This window comes from Castanea sativa, chromosome 1, assembly GCF_040712315.1.
Source record: "Castanea sativa cultivar Marrone di Chiusa Pesio chromosome 1, ASM4071231v1".
NCBI lineage: Eukaryota > Viridiplantae > Streptophyta > Magnoliopsida > Fagales > Fagaceae > Castanea > Castanea sativa.
In genome coordinates this window covers 87,928,951-87,935,280 of record NC_134013.1, presented here as the reverse complement: position 1 = coordinate 87,935,280, position 6,330 = coordinate 87,928,951, and the positions used below count along the sequence as shown (strand labels likewise).

At 40.5% G+C, this 6,330-nt stretch overlaps 1 pseudogene; it reads right to left on the bottom strand.

Moving 5' to 3' along the window:
• Positions 1-559: 559 nt before the first annotated feature.
• Positions 560-1,957, bottom strand: LOC142618352 (basic endochitinase C-like; annotated as a pseudogene).
• Positions 1,958-6,330: the final 4,373 nt, after the last annotated feature.

Below are 6,330 nucleotides of genomic sequence, written 5' to 3'. Positions count from 1 at the left end.
TTCATTTATAATGTCTAAAGATCAATCCCTCATACTCCCCTCATATATTTTTGTTATGAATTTGAGTTATTGAACTGGGCTACGATGTGTTGGCTAATGGGCTAGCTTGCTGTGTGGGCAATGAGCCATTTGGTGACCAGTAGATATATTGACTCACAATCTTGGGTGCCTTCTTGAAAATGCTTGAATGAGTACATATCCCATCTATGTGGTTTTTTTTTAAATAATTTAATTTAATTTATTTTTTAAAACAATTATTCAAATACAATTTTGGGGTCTTTTATAAATGGGGAACTTACCGATTGTTCTAAGTGACCTAAGCCTAGAGTAGGCTCATTAAAAAAAGGTGACATTTATACTCTCATATCTTGGATTGATCTGGATGAGTATGATCCTTATTTAGGTAATTTGAATGCATGAATATAGGTCTTAGGTTTGTATGACTAGTTAAAAATATTTCTCCTTTGAAAACAAACCTTTCAATTTCATTGAAAAATTTATTACAGTTAAAATTTAATTTTTTAGATCTAAAGAGTGTGAATTATATAAGCCAACAAAGTAATGAATTACCAGTACTCAAATTTATTAAATTCCTCTTTATTTATCCATTACCTTAGAGATTTCTCATTGAAAAAGAAATCTCCCATTCATACATTTATATCATGTCCTTAGTGCACTTGGCTAAACATTTTTTTGGCGTTGGACTAGAGCTGTTTAGGCAAAAGGCTTTTGATTATAGCAATCTAGATTTGCCCCATAGCTAACTCCCAATATGTCAGAGTACCTCTTATAGAACCCAATCCTATCAGCCACCCTACTATCCGGGCCACGACCACATTCGAGTCCACCATTGATAATGTTGGTGATTACACCATAACCTGGGACTCGGCCAGCTGCAGTGTCAGCTGCAGATGGTTTCCATTTTCCAATGATGACATCGTGGCTAGATGGTTTGCTTCCTTGTGGAGTCATCCAAAACCATATGGCTGTCTTGAATGATATGGTGGGGTTTGTGGCTACAATATCTGGATTATTTAGAAGAGCAGCTCCAATGGCTTTTCCTGCTGGCCCATAATTGTAGTTGCTGACAATAAGAAAACAATCAAAGTCAAAAGTCAAAAGTCTGATAAACTAACGAACCTTACACAGAATACAGCTTTAAATTTTTGTTATTTGCTTTGAACAATTATTGAATATATCATATTCCAACAAAGGGAATCATAATATCATGATCACGATCTATGTGTTGTGTGAAGAACTAACTGATGATTTGAAAGACTTACTGAGTGAGTTGGATAGGTCCTCGACCATAATATTGTTTACCAGGAGCACAGGGCCATTCTTTTGAAGGAGTGCAATAGGCTTGCTTGTTAATTTCGGTAATAAAGCAATAGCCTCATGCATATGGGCCATCTGGTGCAGTTGGCCACCCTCCTACACAAAATATAATTATCCTTTGTGATTGAAATTAAGCTAATATCCAACAAGTTGAACCAAGCACACACTTAAAAACACTATATTAATAATGACATATTTGGCCTAGTTTTACAAGGAAACAAAAATGGTAAAATTTTGAAAATATTTCCCTTATAACATTTTACAGCAAACTAAACAGAGCATAAGTAATTAACTAACCAGTGGTCTCATGAGAGGTTTGACCCAAGAAAGCCGCAAGCTCCCTTTTACGTGTAGTAATATCACCAGTTGTGCCAAAGCCATTGAAAGATTTGGCAGCATCAACGAAAGCATTGTAAGTGTAGAATCCTTTGCCTTTACATCCTGCATCGTTTCGATGTTTAAGCATTCTGTCAAAAAGAGCCGAGTTGATTACGCTGGTAACATCGTCTGCTGAGGTTCCAAGCAAGAAGAAAGCCAAGAAAAACAGTATCAGAGAAAAGAGCTTCATTTTTCTTATCTATGAGAGTGTGAATGCTGTGTAGCAGCAGTGATTTGTGGAAGTGACTATATATAAGATCAGTTCAATGGGTTTTGCTCGATTACTAGTCAAAATGGGTTGGCTGAGCCTGACTTCATCTTCAATGACAATATACGGAATTCCAAGTCGATTTTGTTGCGGAAAATAGTGTAGTGTTGTTGAGACAAGGCTATCTTGCATGCCTTACTTTGCGGATTGAAGTTCCTTGTTAGGACCAACTTCAGCGTGGCAGAAATATGTTAACAACGGAAAAATGTGGAAAAAAGAGTTGAGACAAACCCGAAACACGTATATAATATTTTAAGGGCGGGTTTAATTGCACATACCATTTTGCACACGTCTTAGATGTCTATACAGATTGAATTTGAATTGAATTGTAAGTTGAAGACATATTTAAAGTTCAAATTCACTTGTATATAGCCACATGTATGCAAAATGGTATGTGTAATAGATTTTACCGATGATTTAATACTAAAGCAAGCCATAATTTATAAATATATTGTATATAAAATCATCAACTTTGACTTATATAAGTTTATTAAATAATGTTTAGGAGTACTTATACCATCTTTTAGTATTTCCTATAAAAATTGTGCTTGATGATTTTCTTTCATAGACAAAATTCTCTACCTTTTACTATCTTCTTAGTGAAATTGTTAAAAATTTTATTTTCAAATATAAATAACAAAATTTTCAATCAAACTGATTAAAAAAAAAAAAAAAAACTTAATGGAAATATTAAAGTGTTCAAAAACTTGAATGATTATTCAAAATTTAATATATACAAGAGAAACTTTTATAATAAAAAATGAAATTCAAGAAAAAAAAAACTATATTGTCTTTATAACTATAGAGTATAGAACTGTGGGGGGTAAAAATGCTTAAATAAACGTTTGGGCTCTAGGCCTGGTTAGTTGGTACAAGTCTGTCCAATCAGAATCCTCTAGGCCCACAGGTCAGTCCGCACTATAATGGTCTGAGGAGTTGTCCGAGGAGAAGTATCTCTTCGGACAGGCTCAGTAAAGGCCATGAGACTTGTTAAACGGTTTAGAGACAGAATTCTGAAAGATCTGTTGGGTAAAGGTGTGATCCAAGCACCTGTTAGAAGCAGGAACGTGTGAGAAATATCGGAGGAAAAAGCTGCTAACACCGCATTAAAGGCCCTGCATCTACCTCCCTGGCCGCATTAATGGAGAAATGACCTCTAAACAGTAGCATTCAGCCTTCCAACTATTTTTTAAAGACTTTAAGAAGGTGGTGGATGAGACAAGCATCTAAGAAAAAGATCTGTGTTACACATGGATAAAACAGGGAAGAAGAAGAAGGATATAAGAGGACGAGAGAGCAAAGAAGAGGGAGACTCTTTTGGAAGCAAAGAAATTGTAATCTTTTGCGTAGAGAAAGAAAGACTATACAAATTGTCCTCGACTTACGTCTAATGAGGGTTTTTTGTTATGATCATCTATTACTTGCATAGACTGCGGCATTCTAGCCTCTTTATCAAACTTTCCAATATCCCTAATCTAGGTTTCAAACCCATATTCTACAAATTTCATTGTATAAGGCTCTTTGGGCCTGAGCCCATCACTCATTTGGGTCCGGGTACAAATTATGCACTTACAATTGGCGCCGTCTGTGGAAATCTAGTGTTAAAGGAATTGGAACACCATGGCAGGCTTAGGTTCGCATCATGCAGAATCTCAGGGGTCCCGGCGCGAAGATCTTTTTGAGCATCTTGAGCGTCGGAGGGATCAAGAGGGAAGCGTGCATACTGTATACCCTGATGCAAGCCATTCGCGTGGTGGAAGCAGTGCCACCCATGAGGATGATGCCAAGGCCATGCAGAGGGAGATTAACCACCTCAAGAAAAAGGTACGCCGTGTCAAACGAAGGCGGGCTTCACCCCCATCCAATCCTCCCTCAGAGGGGTCCTGGGGAAGTAGTTACAGTCCAAGGTCCAGGACTTCCCCTAGCTAAACCTTTTCTTACGAAAAGGATGACCTACCGAGTCAAAAGCATAAGAAGTTTCCCTCTAGGGGCTTGGGGAATGATGCTATGAGCCGAGTGTTGCACTAACTCTCCAAGTCACCCTTCTCACGCAGGATCGAGAAGGGAAGACTCCCTAGACGGTTCACTCAGCCCACCTTTACCATCTATAATGGCAGGATAGACCTAGTCGAACACGTGAGCCATTTTAATCAGAGGATGGCGGTACATTCTCAGAACGAAACCTTGATGTGCAAAGTCTTTCCTTCTAGCCTGGGACCTGTTGTGATGAGATGGTTTAATGGACTAAAGTCGGGGTCTGTCGATTCTTTCATGGAACTTACCAGGGCATTCGCGTCTCGATTCATTACATGCAATAAAGTCCCTCGACCTTTGGACTAATTGTTATCTATGGCCATGAGGGAGGGTGAGACTTTGAAAGCATACTCCGAAAGGTACTGGGAGATGTTTAATGAGATCAATGGAGATTTTGATGAAGTGGCGATTAACACTTTCAAAGTGGGCCTCCCAACTGATCATGATTTAAGGAAATCCCTAACCAAAAAGCTCGTATGGAGTGTACGTCGCCTCATGAATCGCATCGACGGTTATCTCGCAAGAGAGAAGGGATTTCAGGTCGGACAGGTACCATAACAATAAGCCGAGGAGAGATTTCTCTAGGCAATCTGGTTCAGCCACTCCTCAAGTAGTTAATACTATATTCCGAGAACCAGTGCACCAATTGCTGGAGAAAGTCCGTAAGGAACCCTACTTCAAGTGGCCCAGTAAGATGGCGAGGGACCCTACGAAACGAAATCAAAACCTTTTTTGCCAGTATCATCAAGATGTGGGTCATACCACTGAAAATTGTCGGACCCTTTGGAACCATTTAGAGCAGCTTGTTAGCGAGGGAAAATTGAAGCAGCACCTGTATCAACCAAACGGACAAGGAAATCATTCGGGTTCAAGCAATCAGAAGAACAACTCATCTCGGCCGCCCTTAGGAATGATTAATGTCATCTTCGCTGCACCTGGCAGGACCAGTTCCTGTCCCACAAGGGTGATGGCGGTGTCACATTCCCGAGCCGAGGAGTTTGGCTCGAGGCCGAAGAGGATCAAAGAGAGTACGCCTATTTTGGGATTCTCTAATGAAGATAAGGTTGGGACTATTCAACCACACGACGATGCCCTGGTGATCACATTGAGGATAGGGAATTATGACGTCAGGAAGGTGATGGTCAATCAGGGTAGCGGTGTGGATATTATGTACCCTGACTTATTCAAAGGGCTTAAGTTAGGGCTGGAGGATCTCACTCCCTATGACTCGCCATTGATAAGTTTTGAAGGGAAGACTGTTATACCAAAGGGACAGATTTGATTGCCCGTACAGTCTGGCTCGAAAACGGTCGATGTAGATTTCATTGTGGTTGATGCATATTCTTCATACACGACCATCCTCGCTAGGCCTTGGCTGCATGCCTTGGGTGCTGTCTCCTCGACGTTACATGTTAAAGTAAAATTTCCTTCGAGTGGATTCATTGAAGAAATTCTTGGTAGCCAATCAGTAGCAAGGCAATGCATATCGGCCGCAGTATTACATCAAGCCAAATCAGAGTCCTCAGCCTCGGTTGCGGAAGACTTATAGCAATTAACAACTCTAGATGCACCCGGTGCGGTGACAGCAGAGAAGGCCATGTGTGAAGATTTGGAAAGATTTCTTATAACTGATGACCCCGAAAGGTTCTTCCAAGTTGGGATACGGTTACCACACCAAGAGAAGATGGAATTGGCGAGGTTTTTGAAAAACAATATCGATGTCTTTGCCTGGGATCCCTATGAGGCTCCGGGGGTTGACCCAAGTTTCATTTGCCATCAGTTAAACGTCAACCTTGTCGTTGTTCCCAGGAGGTAACCACCTCAGCGTTCTTCGAAAGAGCATTTCGAGGCCGTCAAGGAAGAGGTGCTCAAGCTCAAAAAAGCTGGGGCTATTAAAGAAGTTTTCTACCCAGAGTGGTTGGCGCACACAGTCGTAGTGAAAAAGAAGAGCAGAAAGTGGAGAGTATGCGTGGACTTTACAGACCTGAACAAAGCTTGCCCAAAAGACTCGTTCCCAATGCCTCGCAGCGATCAGCTAGTGGATGCTACGGTCGGGCATCCTCGGATGAGTTTTTTAGATGCCTTCCAAAGCTATCACCAAATACCATTGGCTTTGGGTGATCAAGAGAAGACGACCTTCATTACTCCTATGGGGAATTATCACTATAAAGGGATGCCATTCGGTTTGAAAAATGCAGGGGCTACTTACCAAAGGATGATGACCAGGATGTTTGAATCGCAACTTGGAAAGACCATTGAGGTATATGTGGATGATATGGTAGTGAAGAGTAAGACAGTATCTATGCATGTGA